The following is a 17,987-nucleotide window of genomic DNA, read 5'->3' on the forward strand; positions in this document are numbered from 1 at the left end:
CTGGGGGCGCAGCTCCCTCGGCGGCAGCCTCCTGCCGCCCGCGGCCACATGGGGACGAGGGGCGCGGGGTGCCCGGGGTGCCCGGGGTGAGGGGCTCCGCCGCTCTGCCGCCTCCCCGCGCAGGGCGCTGCTGTGCAGGGGGAGGGCGCGGCGGAGCGGCTCCTCTTGCGGGTTGGGCGGCCCCTCGGCGGGGGGGCGGGCAGGGGGCCGCGGGCGGGACTGAGGCGGGGGGCGGGAGGGGGCAGACGAGCCCTGGCCCCAGCCTGGGAGCTGGAGGTGGAGGAAAGTTTGGGTTTGGGAGCGGTCGGAGCGCTGCGGGGTGCGGCTGGCCCCGCTGCGCGCCCCTCCGTGCAGGCACGCACCGAGGTTAGCTGCGTTTGTGGACCTCGCTGTGCTCTGAAACGTGACCAGCCGGGCTGGATTTTTTGTTTTTCATAGAATCGTTGAATCATTAGTGTTGGAAAAGACCTCCAAGATCAACTGGTCTAACCATCCCCCTACCACCAATGTCACCCACTAAACCATGTCCCTAAGCACAACATCCAACCTTTCCTTAAACACCCCCAGGGATGGTGACGCCACCGCCTCCCTGGGCAACCCATTCCAACGCCTGACTACTCTTTCTGAGAAGAAATGTCTACTAATTAAGCACAAATAACTCCTCACCACCATCGTTGTGGAGTTCTGTCACAGCACTTTTGCAGAGACCCGTAGCCAGTCTGTACGGGACAATTTCATCTCCTGTGTTATGCTTGAGGAGAGCCACACAAATACATGTGAATGAATAGAAAGAATCTCAAAACTGCAGTAGAGAGACAACAACAAAATGACAATAGCACAGGAAAAGGCAGAAACTACTAACAAAATTAACCAGACTGAACGTAGATAGCTATGAATTGCCTTTTTACCTCTAAAATACGCCAGAGAAACTTTGATTTTGCCAGGAAAAAACTGCAATCACTAAATCATTAACATCCATCTCTTCAATTTCCCTCCTATATCAGCATTTTTTTCAGTACACAAAAGTAAGTCTATTTCTGGTCAGGGAAAAATGCATCACCCAGGTGTACCATGGGACTATTTTTAACACCATAATCTATCCGGTTACACTGCATGTTTTTTGGCTAAACTCAATTTTCTGTTCTCTAGATAGCCTGTATACCAGTTGCCCTCATCTGTAGTAGAAAAACAAAGGATTCAGTCTTCCAAGCCACGAAAGAGTTACAGAAATCCACACAGATCCCTCTCAAGCCAGAAGAATCCCTCTGAGTTTTGGCATGGAGCTTTCAGATTCCACCTTCAGGTTGAGTACATATAGTGAATAGCATCACATTCTAGACTGTAAAGCCTAGATACACTGTATACTTGTAGACAAGTGTATAATTATGAAATTAGTAGAAAGACTGGGAATCTGAGTTAACAAACCATATTTTTTTTGGCTTTGAAACCTGTAACAGGTGTGACTGTCAGAAAAGTGGAGGGACAAAAAACCCTTCAATGGCTGGCGATAACCTGTTGTCACCATCTGAATCTGGACAAGGCGTATATTCCAAGTGCACTTATGCACAATTTTGGAAAAAGGCCAGATGTTTAGCCGTGGAACTTCTTTTAGAAAAAAATAAAAAATAATAATAAAAAAAAGTAACTTAGATGAAAACTAGAAAGGTTTTGAAAAACTACCCCAAATAGTAGAACTTTTTGAGTTCTTCACCACAGAGAATGTTTCCATCTGTGCTTGGCATGTGATATTTAGTCTCTACCAGTGTATCATCTGATCTCCCTGACTTATCCCCATAAAATCACAGTGTGTAGAGCCAGTCAAAATGCAGCCAAGAGGAATTTGACTTTACTAAGCTCTGACTGAAGAAAGCAGTACTCAGAGGTCTCTTGCTCATATCTGGAGGCAACCACAGTTCATCCCTACACATAAACTGATAGCCCATAATTACAGAAGGAAGGAATTTCTTTGCCTTAATATAAGTCATATTTTGAACAAGTGTCATAGTAAATAAAACAAATTTTGGTAGATGCTCTGTTATATGATTGCAAACTGTGGAAAATGAAGAAAACACACTTTTTGATTCATTCATAGCTAATAATTCTTTAATCGATTATGTTATCAAACCAACTAGCGTGTGGAATGATACCAATTACTATTGCTATTGTCATTGCTATTCCTATTCCTATTACTCTTACTGATGTAATCATTTAAACAGTACCTGAAATGTTACTTTCCAACACTTGCAGTTTAAATAATACCATTATCATTTTTACTTTTTCGTTATGATCCAACTACCTCTGGGAAGACAAGGGCTTGCTTCGGTATCCCCTTATATAGCTCACAGCTACATTAAATGTTATTACTAAGTATATGTTGCTCTGTTACTGGGAGGAGAGCTATCTAAATAATCCAGTGATATATAAAGGAACTTACAGCTGGCTTAGTTGTGATAGCCCTTTACACTTAACATTCCTATAATGGCATTTTGATTCTGAAAATCAATGAAGTTAAAATAAATCACATAGTAGGACCAAGCAGATATAGAAATATGCACAGCTAGAACTGGAAAAAAAGTGACACAGAAGACCAGGTCGCCAGGGTAGTGTGCTAAATATCTTTGTTACTTGGAATTTGAAATTTGAGAAGGGATTTCCTTAAAAAAGATGTTAAGCTTTGAGAGCAAGTTTACAAACTATATTATAAATAAGAGAATACAAATATTACAGTGATATTTTAAAATAACAGCATATAAATCACCAACATGATACACACTATTTTCAACGTAAATAATTTTTCAGACAAGCCAATGTCAATACTAATACATAGCTTGTGTATTAACAGTAAATACATCGTCTTCAACATCAACAGCTAAAGCCATACTGCTTTGACAAAAAAGACCACCAAGTTCTATTATATGTTTACCTTATTCCAAAGTTTTACATTTTTATGGGATCTAGCTGAATCCTGTTAGAAAATTATGGGAATTGAAAATATTAAGGACAGATAAATATATTTATTTTATTTGTTTATTTGTTTATTTATTTATTTTATTGCTGTGTGGCAGATACAATTAGGTAGTTAGCAGCAATGGATTGTCCATTATAGGGGAGTCTTAGATTATACATAGGCCTGGTCACATTATTTTTCTAGTTTGAAGTTTCATGTATGTTTTAACAAAAGACATTTACTAGCATCTAGATTGACAGCTGGTGTAAGTCTGTATAATTTCTCTGATGTCAGTCAAGTGATGTTGGGTTACCAGGTAGCTATTGTAGTAAATATAACTCCAGTTATGTTGGTTAAATATTTTACACAGTGGAAAGAGACATGCAGAGCAAATAAATGGTGAAGATAATCATCCATGTCACTGTGATGTGCCATTTCATCTGTGGTACCTGCTGCTTACAAAACACTTACCAAATGGTAAGAAAATACTGGAAAGTAGCAAGGGAAATAATGTAGAAATATTAAGGAACTGTAGTGAGTAGCAGATGAGTTTCTCAGAAAGCCATTTCTGAAAGATAGTCTGAAGATAAAAGGCTATTCACATGAACAAGAACCTATGTGTTGTAGGAGAGTGAAGACAGAAAACTAATGACGTGGTTTTGGACAAGACTGGAGGCAGTGAAGGGAAAAACACGAATAACAGTTTGAGAAAGGGTATTATTAGAGCTGTCTTTCTTATTTCACCATCCTTCCTCCACTAACTCTGAAATTCCTTGACTTTGTTCAGATCAGCAGTGTTTGAGGGAAACTTTCTTCACTATCACTAATCTTGTGGTTACTTAGCACACATCAGGCCCTAGAAAGCTACCATCTCCTCTTGGCTGAAGCCAGCATCAAACCAGGTTGTGTTGGCAAGCTATTGTAACACTGCTGCTCTGTCAGGAATTAAATTTTGATTTTTGTAAGACTATCACCAGTTTTCCTGCCAGTATATTTTTGACAGTTTGGATCAAGGACACCAAATCAAGGACTGAAACAAAGCTTAGCAAGCTTAGCAACCCATACAATAGCAGTTTGTAGGAAGCACATTGTTACAGAGAGGCAATGGTGGCAAGGAGATATCAGGGCTGAGTATCTGGAGTGAGGGTGAAGTAGGAAGTTCTGGAGATTTTGAAGAATCATTTCTTTGTTAAAAAGAGGAATTCTATATTTAAATTTTAATAAAGTCACCAAGTGCATTTGTAATAGCTGAGGATAAGTAGGGAAACGTGGTATGTTTCACATTTTACAGATTTCAACATAGTCTAATTTTCAGAATAAGGGACATAATTTATAGTCTTGCATATCTCATCAGTCAAGTACTGTGCTTTTTAAAGTAGTATGGAATTAAAAGCCTACAAATGGTACAGAAATGGAGCACAGAAAATGATTCAGTACTAATTCTGGTATAAAATGCAAAAATTAGCAGACTTTCAGTCTGAAATATGAGCACCTTAGTAAATTAAGACTACAGATAACAAGCAATTGTAGTGAAAAATTGTTCTTTTCTAAATTGGTATAGATCAGTATGGCCAAATGAAAAAGTTCAGGGGAGTTAGGGAGGCTTTTTGCATTAGCCAAGAGAAAAATGCTACTGGTTCCCAAGAGCCCCCATGCTTAATTATTTATGCTATTTAAAGCAAGTGTTTGAGCATGTCAGAGAGGGGAGATGGTGCCTGTACATCCATGTAGTTGTGCTTATGTGGGAAGGTTTATGTCTCTTTCCCCCCATGGCCCCATGGTTCACTGACTGATCTTTGTTCTCTGAACCTCCCAGGGCAGGGATTGTTTTTGCTGCTTCCTTGCAGCTGCAGTTCCAGTATATCGCTGCCTTCAGCGAGTGCTCCTCTCCTACACCCTCCTTTAGATACCTTATCTCCTCCTTGCCTTTAGGCCTTCCTGTTTGGGGCTGTTTTGCTATCACTTAGCAACTTTTTCATGCCCAAGCTTCTGCTTCCTGACATGTTAACATGTACTACCCTATCCCACTGTCATTGCCAAATAAATAGCAGCATGCATCTTCCAGCCTCTGCTAGCTCCAGCCAGTACCATCACTCCCACAGGGAAGAGCAAGGCTTCTCCCTCAGCTTCCCTCATTAATCAGCCTCATTGGAGGAAAGAAGGAAAAGGAAATCACTGAACTTATGTTTATTGAACAGGATAGACTTTCTGAACCTGAGTTATTTTATTTGCTGTGGATCAAAGAGGAGAGGAGTAGACCATCACAGCCTCACTGATAGATGTACCTGGTGGACAGTTTGACTTTCCCAGCTGTCTCCTGAAGAGCAGAATGATGGAGCCCAGCAGACTGAAATCCAGTGAGTGGTACATATGTGGAAAAGCAGCTGTTTTTAAATGTCTTCAGTTGGAGCTGGTAATAGATTAACTCTTGCTTTCACTACTTGGCAGAAAATTGGGTATACATTTCTTCAGATGAATTAGGACTTTGTTTAACTTCCAGCATGAAAATGAGGAGTTCTAGAAAAGTAGATGGACTACATTCAATTTTATGATGCAGAAAAACAAACTGTTAACTTACAGAAATAATACCCATGTGCTGTTCTGACTTGTTCTCTACTTGTCTTCAGGCCCTAAGTGTTTGTATTGGTAGAGTATGCTGACTTCAGTGCCAGTGTCAGTGTTTCCTTTATTTGCTTTTAACATTTCACATGTTTGCTCTGTGGTGCCTGACAAGTTATATCACAAACTAATTGGAGTAAGTGATGATTAACAAAAATAAAGAAAAATTAGGGTCAGCAGTATGGGAGGGCAAGCAGCAATAGAGGCCAAATCTCACAGAGGTATGCAGAAAGCATAGACAGCGGAAGGAAGGGAGTTAGTAATAGATCACATTACTGGCCCACCTCGGCCCTGGTGGGCAGTCAGCTAGCACAGGCGGAACAGAAACGTTTCTTTAGCCAGAGCAAACAAAGATGTCACACGACTGTCCGTGCTTCCAATGCCTTTGGGTATGTCTGGCGGGGGGCTGCAGCCCAATGGCTGTGGATGCAGGCCAGCTCCAGACGGGAATTGTGTTGTTGGGTGAGCTTGATCCCATGTCTGCCTCTGCAGAGTTTGTTTGCTTGAGCACCATGCTGCACTAACATTGCGGCACATCACGCACCTCCAGGCTGACTCGCATCCAGCATCCACTCAGCATGGGCCTGACAAGTGTTCATCTACACTGCCACAGCTACACAGAGCTCTTTGGCTTCCCCCAGACCAGGACATTTGTACCTGGCTTGTCTGAGGAGTCATCTGGGAGAAAACTTGGAGGGCAAGTCCCTTCCTTTTCTTATCTCCAGAGGTACAGTACTGCCTTACATTTGTCCTGTAAATGACAAAAGAAAAAAGCAGTAAATGACCCCTGAAATTACTAACAAGTGAAGGCATTTGAGGATGCACTCTGTTGAGGAGGATGAGTGAAGACCTCTGCTGCAATCTGTACTGAGAGATACCACTCAAGGAAGTAGATGTAGTTTCCTCTTACTGAAAGTGCTTTATTCTGTTCCTCTCCTTCTGTTCCTGGTTTCCCATTAAAATGGCATGAAGAGGAAGACTTTCTTTTAAATGCATAAGATCTATCAGACTGGTAGTTATCTAAGATTTATAACTTGGAAATCTTTGTCTGGCATTTTCTGTGTTGCTGCTACACATAAGAAATGAAGCATAACAGAGCCACAATTTCTTCTTTATGTTGTCAGCTAAAGAATTAACCAAGGAAAAAGAAGTAATTCCCTCTGCTCAAAATAAAAGCTGAAATAAAAGAGGTGATGAGAAATTTACTCCATTTGCTTTCCTTCCTTAGCCAAGAATTCAAGTTTATTAAGGTATTTATTTAATGGAAAAAAAAGGCTCTGGAGAAGTGTGTACTAAATATTCTCCACATGATTCTCCGCTTTACTGGGGAGAATGTAGGTTGCATGTATAATTGCCATTGCAAATTGTGTAACGTGTCTCCACTTCCTCAGTTTTAACCCTCTTAGCTGCTGTTGTCCATTTGATACTGAAGGACAATGTTTCAAACTGAAGAACAAATTCTTTCTTTGTCAGTCTGCTGCCAATCCACTGCTTAGCTGTGCAAGTTTGTTCTGCCAATGAAACACACACCCAAATATTCACCTCCTAGCAGGTAGGCTTCCCTTTGAGATCCATGTCCTGCCTACACCCTTTCTGATGTATGCTTATAACACACTACAATCTGCAGTCACTTCACATTACCTCACTAATAAGCTCATATAACTGTTATGTCAACGAAGTTAGCATCCTATTCACATGGGTTATCCGGATATATAATCTTTTTCATAAATTTAACAAGGTCTTTGCAAAACTAATTAGAGTTCTTCCCCTTTTGCTTTCATTGGACACCTATTCCAGCATATCAAGTTAGAAACCATTTTCTAGCTTCCCGTTTTTATCTATCCCTGCTTTTGCAAACACTTTCTTTATTTAAACAAGTCCCTCTCCTACCTCTTTTGGTATTGTCACATGTGTCTGCATCTAAAGCTAACAGAGAATCAATTCAGAGTCATTGGATTTTACATGCTTGAAGGCAAGCATGAGACCCTGAAGTAGATGCCCAGAAGCATGGTCACTGAGTTTATTTGTTGAAGCACTGAGGGTAATCATATGAAATAAGTTTTGAATAGGTGGTGCCAGACAATTAATGACCCTCTAGTGAGTACAAACTCTGGAGGAGTGAATCTCTGAGAAACCACGAGATGTGTCCTGCTCAATCTCTAATGATTCCTGTAGGCCACAGGCATCTTAATGTCCTCTGTAAGAAATTAACAAAATAAGACAAAGCCAATGTTTATTTTTAGAGGTCAGAGGATTTTAGCAACAATCAGCTATTTTGATTCACTTACATATAGTCTTACAGAATGAACAATCATAAGTGTTTTGTTTGTGAGCTGTGTAAATAGCATAGCAGAATGTGCACAAGGAAAAAAGACTGTATATTTTCCTCATGCTCAGGAAGTTAGGGCAAATAAGGGCAGATTTGGACTGTTTTGCTGTATCTTATGATGTTTTAAGAACTTTGTAGTAGTTCAGCATTAGATAAATCTGTGTGATATGAATGACTAAGTGAAATCCAGTGGACTAGAATATAACAAATTAGAATTTAGTGTGTGATTTTAGTACTTTTGTAGCACAAGGTGTGAATATATACTTAGTATCACCAGGTTGCAAGCAAATTATTTCTGTGAGCATGGGACAAAGGGCAAATGAGTAGCCACTTTACTACTTGATTTACTTTAGTTACTTTAGTTGTAAGGTGCTGCAGTTATAAGAGCAGTTTGAATTCAAGGAACCTACGGATCTCATTCCACACTAATCCTGTGCAGTATGCCATTTCAGGGTCCCTAGAGGAAAGTGAGCACATTTTATTCATCTTCCTGCTGTTACTATACAGGATAAAGAAAGACACAAAATATCTGGCTACTCTAATTAGCAGTCATCAAAAGTCCCAGCTTTCTCGTACATGACACACCAAAGAGCACTTACAGGCCATATCACTAAATCTATCAGCACAGATATAGAATTCAGTTGGAAGTACTACATTAATGTATTTAGAAAAAAAATGTTTTGAAAAATAAAAGATAAAAAAGTAGATAAAATGAAACTTTTATTATTATTATTATTATTATTATTACTACTACCTGTTTACTGTTTTCCTCAAGAAAAAAAATGTATACTTCCAGAGAATTTTACATTAGTGTAGGTTTTTACCATTTATTTGTATAAACTTGTAGAATGTGTTCCTTACAGTGCTCCTATTGTATCCAGATGCAGGGATTTGACCTTGCTTTTGTAAGTGTTTCCGTTATAAACCCATATTTCAGGGTTTAGAATTTGGTTATAAAAAGTGCTTCCAGAATATAATTTGGCATCTAAGATATCAGTCAAGGAACATTTACTGCTGGTTTGATTTCAGTGTGGCTTTTTGAACTTTCAGATATATGCAAAGAGTATTATCCATGCTTTCAGATATTTTAAAGATTTAAAGTACCCTTGACTAATAAATGGAAATCATCACAATATGATGCAGAATGATAGCATCATCTTTAGCTAAAAATGCCATAAAAGCCTTAAATGGTTACTTGATTTTCATTTTATTTTATTTTATTTTGTTTTATTTTATTTATCTATTCTCAACATCAAGAGTATGGTTACATCATAACAGGCTTGCATTAGGGGTAAATTGCAGCCTTGCTGTGCTCAAGTGAATATACTTTTCCATAAAGAAAGGTAAGAAGATCCAGCTTCCTCAAACATACTGACTACACTGTAAATAGTTAATCAGACAAGTTGCTGAATCCAGCTATATGGGCGTCTGCCTTTTTGGGCTCACTTCAGATAAACCGAGCCAACCTTAACAGGCTTCTCCTGTGTCAGCTTGTTTGAAGGCTGCGTAGAAGAACAACTTCCCTGGCATTTGGGGAATGTGAAAATTTTGTCAAAAACTCTGACTGAGGTCTTTCATGTATTATAGAGCTTAAACAACCCAGGGGCATTGAACTGGCTCTCTGACAAGAGTCCAAAATTAGCTCTACACACAGTGAAGGTAGGTCTGTTCAATGAGTCACTCCTCTTTATGGTGGTAGTTAAGTAAGTTGGGTCAGGCAGGTGGTGAAGCCCACTTGGCATGCTGGATTGCTTCTTCCTGGCATACATTAAGTTGCACCTGGAGCAAAGAAGGAGTTTTCTGGTATTGCTGCATTTCATCACCTATAGCAACTGACACCATAATAATAATAAATCTCTAAAAACATCTTCTTGAGGCCTGAATTTCAATATTTTTATGGGACTTGAATTTGTCCCTGGAAGAAAATAATTCCTGGTCACAATTTGTAAGAGAAAAAAGAGCATCATTCTTCATGATGGAATAGGTGGATGCCAGTATTCAACCAAAAAGTCAATACTGTTAAAGGCAAAGACTGGGGAGATGCATAATTTAGTTTAAGATTGTCCATGTAAAACAACAACAGCCAAACAAGAACTAACTTAAACTTCCAGCATTATATTCATTATATCTACAAAGATGATTAGAGGGCTGGAGCACCTCTCTTATATATAAAAGAAAAATAAAATAAAAATAAAGAGAGAGAGAGAGAGAGATGGGGATGTTCAGCCTGGAGAAGACCTCATTGGGGAGACCTCATTGCAGCCTTTCAATACACCAAGAGACCTCATTTGGGGAGACCTCATTGCAGCCTTTCAATACACCAAGGGGTCTTATAAAAAGGATGAAGAAGGACTCTCTGTTCGGGTGGATAATGATATGACAAGGGGAAATGGTCTTAAACTAAAAGAGGACAGATTTAGACTATACATTAGGAGGAAATTCTTCACTGTAAGGGTGGTGAGGCACAGGAACAGGTTACCGAGAAAAGCTGTGTATGACCCAGCCTTGCAGGTGTTAAGGGCCAGGTTTGATGGGGCCTTGGCCAACCTTACATAGTGGGTGGCATCTCTGCCTATGCCAGTTGGGTTGGAGTTAGATGATCTTTAAGGTCCCTTCCAACCCCAGCCGTTCTATGATTCTGTGATGATCTGAAAATCCAAACTTCTTAACAACATCAGGAGATAAAAGATTTTAATTCTTTCTACTTTACACACACACACAAAAAAAAAAAAAAAAAAAAAAGATATTGAAAAAAAAAAGGATATTTAACATCAGATGAATACATAAATGTCATGCATAATCACAGTAATGACTATGCAATATCTTTACTTACAGAAAGCTGGTGCATATAGCTGTATCTCGAATTTCTTAGATTCCCTTGAGTCCTTGTTGCTGAAAAGGCTCATATTATCTTAAGATTTTCATAAGAGACACTTCTTCATAATTAATGTCATCTTTAAAGAAGAGCAGATAAAGAATTACCCTGACATCAAAGATTCTTATTTGGGGTGGAGTAGCTAACAGTACTGCTATCCAATTTGTGTGACTCAGAGAAGTATCAAAACAGCCATGCGGTCTCCCAAGCATCATATAGTCTCTGGTAAATCCCAATTGATTTGAACGACACATTTTGAAGATAATCAGGAAAGTATTTTGTCTGTCAGTGCCTTAGTTCTTGCCTTTGTGAGCAAGAGAAGTGATGACAACACTAATGCCAAAAGATGGTAAAAAGGGTGCTAGCTGGATAAACATATTGCTCTTAACATTCTACTTGACACCCAACAACAACCAAAACCAAAACAAAACAAAAAAAAAAAAAAAAAGAAAAACAACCCAACACTTTTTTTTTTCCTTTCTGTTTCAATCAGGCTCTTTTAGCACAATCCACAATGTGGTCTCTCATAACTTCTAAAATTCATGTTTTAGACATCCTCAACGGACTTCCCACAAAAACTTGTTGTGAATCAGGATATCTCCACAAAAGTTCCACTTTTTGTTTTCTTTCCCTCAAAACAAAACAAAACAAAACAAAACAAAACAAAACAGAAATGCATAAAATATAATAAAATAAACCAAATTAAGGACATTTGATTGATTTCTGCACTTTCCTTGGATGTTTTAGCCACTGTTACTAGTCAGGGAGATTCAAAGTGCACTTGCCACCTTATCATGGAGGATGTAGAGTCAGAAAGAATTACCCTGGAGCCATAAACTGGCTTCCAGGAAATGTCATAGTATAAGCTTGATTTTTTCCTTGTTCTGGTGACATGGAGCTCTGGAGAGCAGTTGGGATATCAAACCAGAGAGACAGAGAGCCGTTTGCTGGGTTTCTAGACCTTAATTTCATTAAAACATATGATGATATGTTAGATGTGCTCTGGTGTTTCCATTGGGTGGGGAGGAGGAGGAAAAAGTCTAAAAAGTCTAGAAAAAGGAAGTCTAGATGTTTTAAATCATATTTAGATGTTCAGATAAATGTTAACTCCAATTTTCTAAGGTCCGTTTTTCCACTTTGGACTGTGGAAATATTTGGTGTTTAGCCCTTCTGAAAACCAGGCAAATGACATTCTAGATCAGGAACTTTTGCCCAACAATGGCTGAAAGTGTGGATTTTCTTTCATGAGTGATTTTACAGAGTTTTATGAACATGGCTATCTTTGATTCTAACACGAATACAGTTTCTAAAATATGAATTTTAAACTATCTTGGGGTTCTAAGTTTATAAACTGCCTGAGACTGTCTGAGTGAAGCTGTATGTGAATTAACACATTATTGTTCTTTCTCCTGTTCAGAGTTTTCAAAACTTTTCCTCTTCTGAAATCCTCAATACTCCTGTGTAGGTTCTGAGAACTGGAAAGCAATTTTGGCCAACCAGCAATAGATTTGCTGTTCATAAATAGCTTTCACAGGAGTAACCCAGGTACCTCCATAGTTTCATGAAGCACAGGATGAAAACCAATAATGTAGTTATTACAAAGAAAAAAAAATATTTAAAAACTATTAATTTTCATCCATAAATAGGAATTATATACTACTTTTAATCCATAACTGAAAACTCTTTAAAAAGTCTCTGGTATTTTACAGATGTCCAATGTTCAAAGTGCATGCCAGGCTAGTGTTAGCACAAAGAAATGAATACAGGCTCCTGAATGCTAGCTTAGTTCAACATCCATTAGACTATCTTGCAAGTCTATTTAATATAGCAGGTATTTTAATACAGTACAGTGAGTGTAAAGTAAATGCTGAAAAGTGTTCATGTACTACACTAACTGGGAATCTTACTAGAGCTTGACCAAAATTTCAAGTTTATAGAACTTGTTCAGGCAAAACACTGAATTAAACAGTCCATTAAAAGAGATAGTAAAGAATCAAAACACAAAATAAGCAGAGTATAAAATCTGAGTATGTTTTGTTATGATTTGAATCTCAGAAAATTAGGAAAAGAGCATAACATGGCAGGAAAAGGGTTGTAGAGAGGCAGGACAGTGAATGCTCATATGGTTTTATTTTGTATGATGAGGGCAGCATTCAAACTGACTGCAAATTTACATGGAATATTGCTTCACTGGAAAATGCTGATTTGCTTAAAAAGTTTGCAGGAACGTAGACATAACTGATGGATGAAAATCTCCTCCCCTGGCTCTTTAGAAGAGCTTCCTCTCCAAGCTTCAGAATCATCAGCAGAACACCTGGAGGGATATTTCTGAGCCAAGAACATGGAAGCCTTGAGAGGCCTGATCTCCCCAGCCTTCTTGGCTTCTTGCAGCTCACTTGATAGTGTGCCAGGCTTTATGGCTGTGGGGCTTCTCAGAGTAATCTGGACTCCAAAGTTCCCCAGGTCCATGACAGCCCACCTGTAATGTAAAGCTTTTGGCCACTATAAATTGGGACAGAAAAAGTTATTATTTTGACTTTGAAGACCATTTCCCTGCTGTGTCAAGTGCCATGTTGTAGTTGTTGTTCAGCAGATGGGATTTGACTGTTGTAAAACCAATTTTTTCAGATTGTGGCAGCATTAAGTTCAACTTCTCTGTCAGGTCCCTGCTGGCTGACTCTTTATTCTTAAATAAGAACAAAACTTTAAGTTTAAGAAAAGAAGTTAAACGCTGGCAAGTGAATTATAAAACAGGTCTAAAAAGTCATGTTCTGTCACATTTAGAAGAACCAAAATTATGGAAAAGATCCCTTGTTCCCTGTTTCAAGGTCCTCATCCTGTGAGGGCAGTCTGCACACATTGTTACTGTAGGTGAGCCTGGACAGATAATCTTAAGAAAACATCCAAAACCAAAACCCCAACCCAAGTAATTAAGAGCATCATAAAAATGTTTTAGATTAAAGAAGTCTCCATTGTAGTGTCCAACAAACGCTTTTAGAAAGACAAACCTGATCAGTATCATGGCTTGCTCTTTTATTTTTATTTTTATTTTTATTTTTATTTTTATTTTTATTTTTATTTTTATTTTTATTTTTATTTATTTTTATTTTTATTTTTATTTTTATTTTTATTTTTATTTTTATTATTTTTATTTTTATTTTTATTTTTATTTTTATTTTTATTATTTTTATTTTTATTTTTACTTTTATTTTTATTTTTATTATTTTTATTTTTATTTTTATTTTTATTTATTTATTTATTTATTTTTTTATTAAACTCTGAAAGATCTCCAAACATTCATTGGTGAAATCTTGTCCCCACTAAAGTGAACCAAAAATTAATCATGACTTAAGTACATCCAGGATCTCTTCATCTTCAGTAGGGGTTTGTGGCTGTTACGACAGAATAGTTTCTATCTTCTGTTTTTGTCATGTTTTCTTCATTCAGAAAGGGAACGTTTCAGATCTAATTGGAAAGATTAAGCTTGTCAACAGACCCATGGTTGTGATATATCTGTTCAATGATCTTCCCCCTGGGATTCTTTTCTATTGCTTAATGTTGCAGTGTTCTCATGTATGTAACATACTTAGTGATTGTTTTTAGCATTTAATACAGATCTGTGATATATGATTGACCAGATGGATCCAGTCCAGCTAGCTTCTTTTACCTTTTTCTCTCTAGTCGGGTACAGATTCTTGCTTTTATGAACTGTATGTTTTCTGAGAGGAAACTGGGCAATGGAGAAGTGTAGGAGAGGGAGCTGCTTTCAAACACATACACAGGAAAAAGACAAATCACAGGAGGTGCAGTGTGATTTTTTAACATTTTATGCTTTTAGTCAAGGGAATGTCAGCACAGAAAAGATGAATAGTCCATACATTTAATGGAAACAAAATATAAGCTGTGTATTGTGAATTGTGAAGTTTAAGGATGTCACTGTTTCCTGTTGAAATCTGTGGAAAGATTAAATCAGTTCTTGACATATATCAAGTAGCTGCTTTTTGATGGTTTCCTGTTGGATGATATGACACTGGGATTTTATATTTTTTCTTCCATGATTACCACTACGGCCAGCACTTGGATAATGGTTGGAAATTTCTTTTCCAATCCAGACTCACTGGACTGTGAAGTCACAGCTGTGACTTTTACAGGCAAGCACATGTCCATACCGTTTAGATTGTGCTCCACTGCACTACTGACCAGAGTCACTTTAAGCATTGGATCAATCTCTTCTTCTAGTGTTGTGAGGAATCTCTGTTTGAGAATCGTAGGGCATACAATGATGCATTGTATGAAACATATTTTCAAGGGCTGCCTTTTCCTACACACAACGTGGGTGCTCTGAGCCCCACTCCAGTGGAATATCAGACAAGTATTTGGAAATGGATGGATCCCAGGTCTTGACCCAACTATCCTTAATATTAAAACTTCTTTTCATCTAGCCATGTAGATAAAATGTTGGGGTCCCATTGCAGTGGGATACTAGCTGTGGCAAGAATCTACACTGTATGCAAAACAAAACATTCCATTTTGATTTAAACAAATGAGCTAATTCTCTGTATGCTCTATTTTAGATCAAGGCTGGCCTTAACATCTAGAAAGAACTGCACAGATGATAAATAGAACTCCCTCCACCCCCTTTACCAAGAAAGCAAAGAAAAACAAACAAACAAACAAACAAACAAAACAAACAAAAAAAAAAACAATGATCAGAGAAAAAAAAAAAAAAGAGGAATGTAATAGTATATTTGTGGAAATGGCTAAATGTCCAATTTCAGTAAAATTATTTTATCACCCAAGTATCAAGAGGTAATAAACCAAAAATTAAACACTTACAAAGCAAGCAACCATGTTAGTAATTTACATTGTCATTGCTTGATCATCAGCTGGAGAGTTAAATTATCTAGATGGGATACATAGGGATGTGGTATTACATATTTCTTTTTTCCAAGATATATGAATTCCATGTGTTCTAACTTCCTTGAGGATTGCATTGTGGTTAGGCCACTTTGTTTTGCTGGGATTTTTTTTTTTTTTTCAGTTTTCTTGTGAGGAAAGACTAATCTCACAAAGAAAAAGCAGTTCCTTAGAATACAGTCTGGATTTTATTAGGCACACATTACTACTATTTCCTGACATTGTTACTCTCACAGTGTAACTTCTGCACCCATTTGTAAGCAATAGTGTGACACAATATCCTGAACATCCTTTTTAGTTCAGCTAGTAGCATGTCTTTTCTAGTCAATATTTAGGAATCCAGAGCACCACAAAACTGTGATAGTGATCATCTGCAAATTTAGAAACCGCCAAAAGAAAAATGTGAAAATAAAATGAAAAACAGAAATAGTCTTTTTTTTTTTTTTTTTTTCTAATCTCATTCAGTTATATTAAGCACTCCATGATGACTTTTCTGCCAAGTGTTTTCCTACAAGAAAGAATGAGACTGTAATGAAAGTCCACAATGGGTGCATTTAGATGAAACTTTAAACCCTATCTAGTCCAGGATAGAGGTTTTTGGAAAGCAGTAAAGATGCAAATGTTTTGAATATATTAATCTATTTGCCTAAGAATTGTAGAAGCAGGCAGCATGCAATATTTTGTGTTTTAATGAGAAGCAGGTTTAAACGGCATCACTTCTCTGGGGTTTGGGTCTGTGGTAACACTGGCTCCCTTAAAGCTTCTGGTCTTAGCCTGGTATACAAATTTGTATTGGCTAGACTGCTGACCTGGCTAGGCACCTATTTTGGAATGGGGATCTGACAGTCAAAGTAAATTGCCTACAGTCACATTGTGTTGCAAAGAAAATGTTTTTATCTTTTTTTTTTTTTTTTTTCCCTCCCCACTGAAATGCATTTGTTCACATACAGCATATGTACATGATCAGCTGGAGGCAGTTTTGTGTTTGCTTCACCCATGCCCTAGGACAGCCGGATGTAAACAGCTTAGATTTAAAAGTTGGTGTACATGTTAGCTCATGCCCTGGACTATGCAAATAGTTATGGTTTCCAAATTTTTACATCCATGTTGAAGACTGGACAGTCTGGGCACATGAGCTTCAGGAAGGCAGACTTGTGGCCTTGGTGACATAAATGGGGATCTCCTCAACCAAGATTATTTCACCAAAGGAGCATTCATGTTAACTGTGATCTAGGATGGAGCCACACTATTTTCAGCGGTGTCCAGTGCCAGGACAAGAGGAAAAGTGCACAAACAGGAGCACAGGAGGCTCCCTCTGAGCACCAGGCAGCACTTCTGTGCTATGCTGGTGACAGAGCCCTGGCACAGGCTGCCCAGAGAGGCTGTGGGGTCTCCTCCTTAGGAATCTTCAAAAGCCGCCTGGAGATGGGCCTGGGCAGCCTGCGCTGGGTGGCTCTGCTGGAGAAGGGGTTGGGCCAGATGGGCCTATAGGACCCTACCAACCTCAGCCACTCTGTGATTCTGTGGTCTATTCTCTGTGCACAAGAAGCATGTCTAAGAGAACTGCTTTCCCTTTTGATCCTTCCATCGTTACTTAGACTTTTTTTTCTTTTCCCTTCGGGACAGTTTTCATCAAATAAGAGGACACGTTGTTGGGACAGTCTAGAGCTTTTTGACCCAGCTAGAAGGAAAGGGACCCTAGTCCCCACACAGTAAAGCAGTCTGCGATTCTTTGGCATGCCGACTGTACAAATATTATTACTTAATTAAATGAAGTTAATGTTCATGTCCTGATTTTGTGCCGTTTTAAATGATGTAAATTCATGGAAGTCACTACACTAAAAATTGTTAATACCTTATTTACAACATCTTGAAGTAATCCTATCACTTGCCCTGAAATCTATTATACTTGGGAAAGCAACTAACGGGAGTTTAATATGTAAACAGAGTTCTAACTACATTATAATTTTGCTGTAAGCTCCTGAAAATTGCCTCCATAATGGAAAATATGACACAATCTTTTCCATCTTTTCTTAACTCAGTAAAGGTCTTTTGGACTTTCCAGAACTAGCATAAACCAAATAAGCCTAATAAAGAAAAATATTAGTTTTATTTGTGTTGTATGTCGTTCAAATACGAATGTATTACAACTACAATGTTGAAAGATTCTTTCCTGGTCCAGCTTTTGAAATGGGCTGGATGACTCAGTCTGAAATTTGATTCAGTTCTGCCCTGATCAGGCCTCACCTGGAGTACTGCGTCCAGTTCTGGGCTCCCCAGTACAAAAAAAGACAGGGATC

The sequence above is a fragment of the Netta rufina genome, assembly GCF_964035555.1.
Source record: "Netta rufina genome assembly, chromosome: 1".
Lineage (NCBI taxonomy): Eukaryota > Metazoa > Chordata > Aves > Anseriformes > Anatidae > Netta > Netta rufina.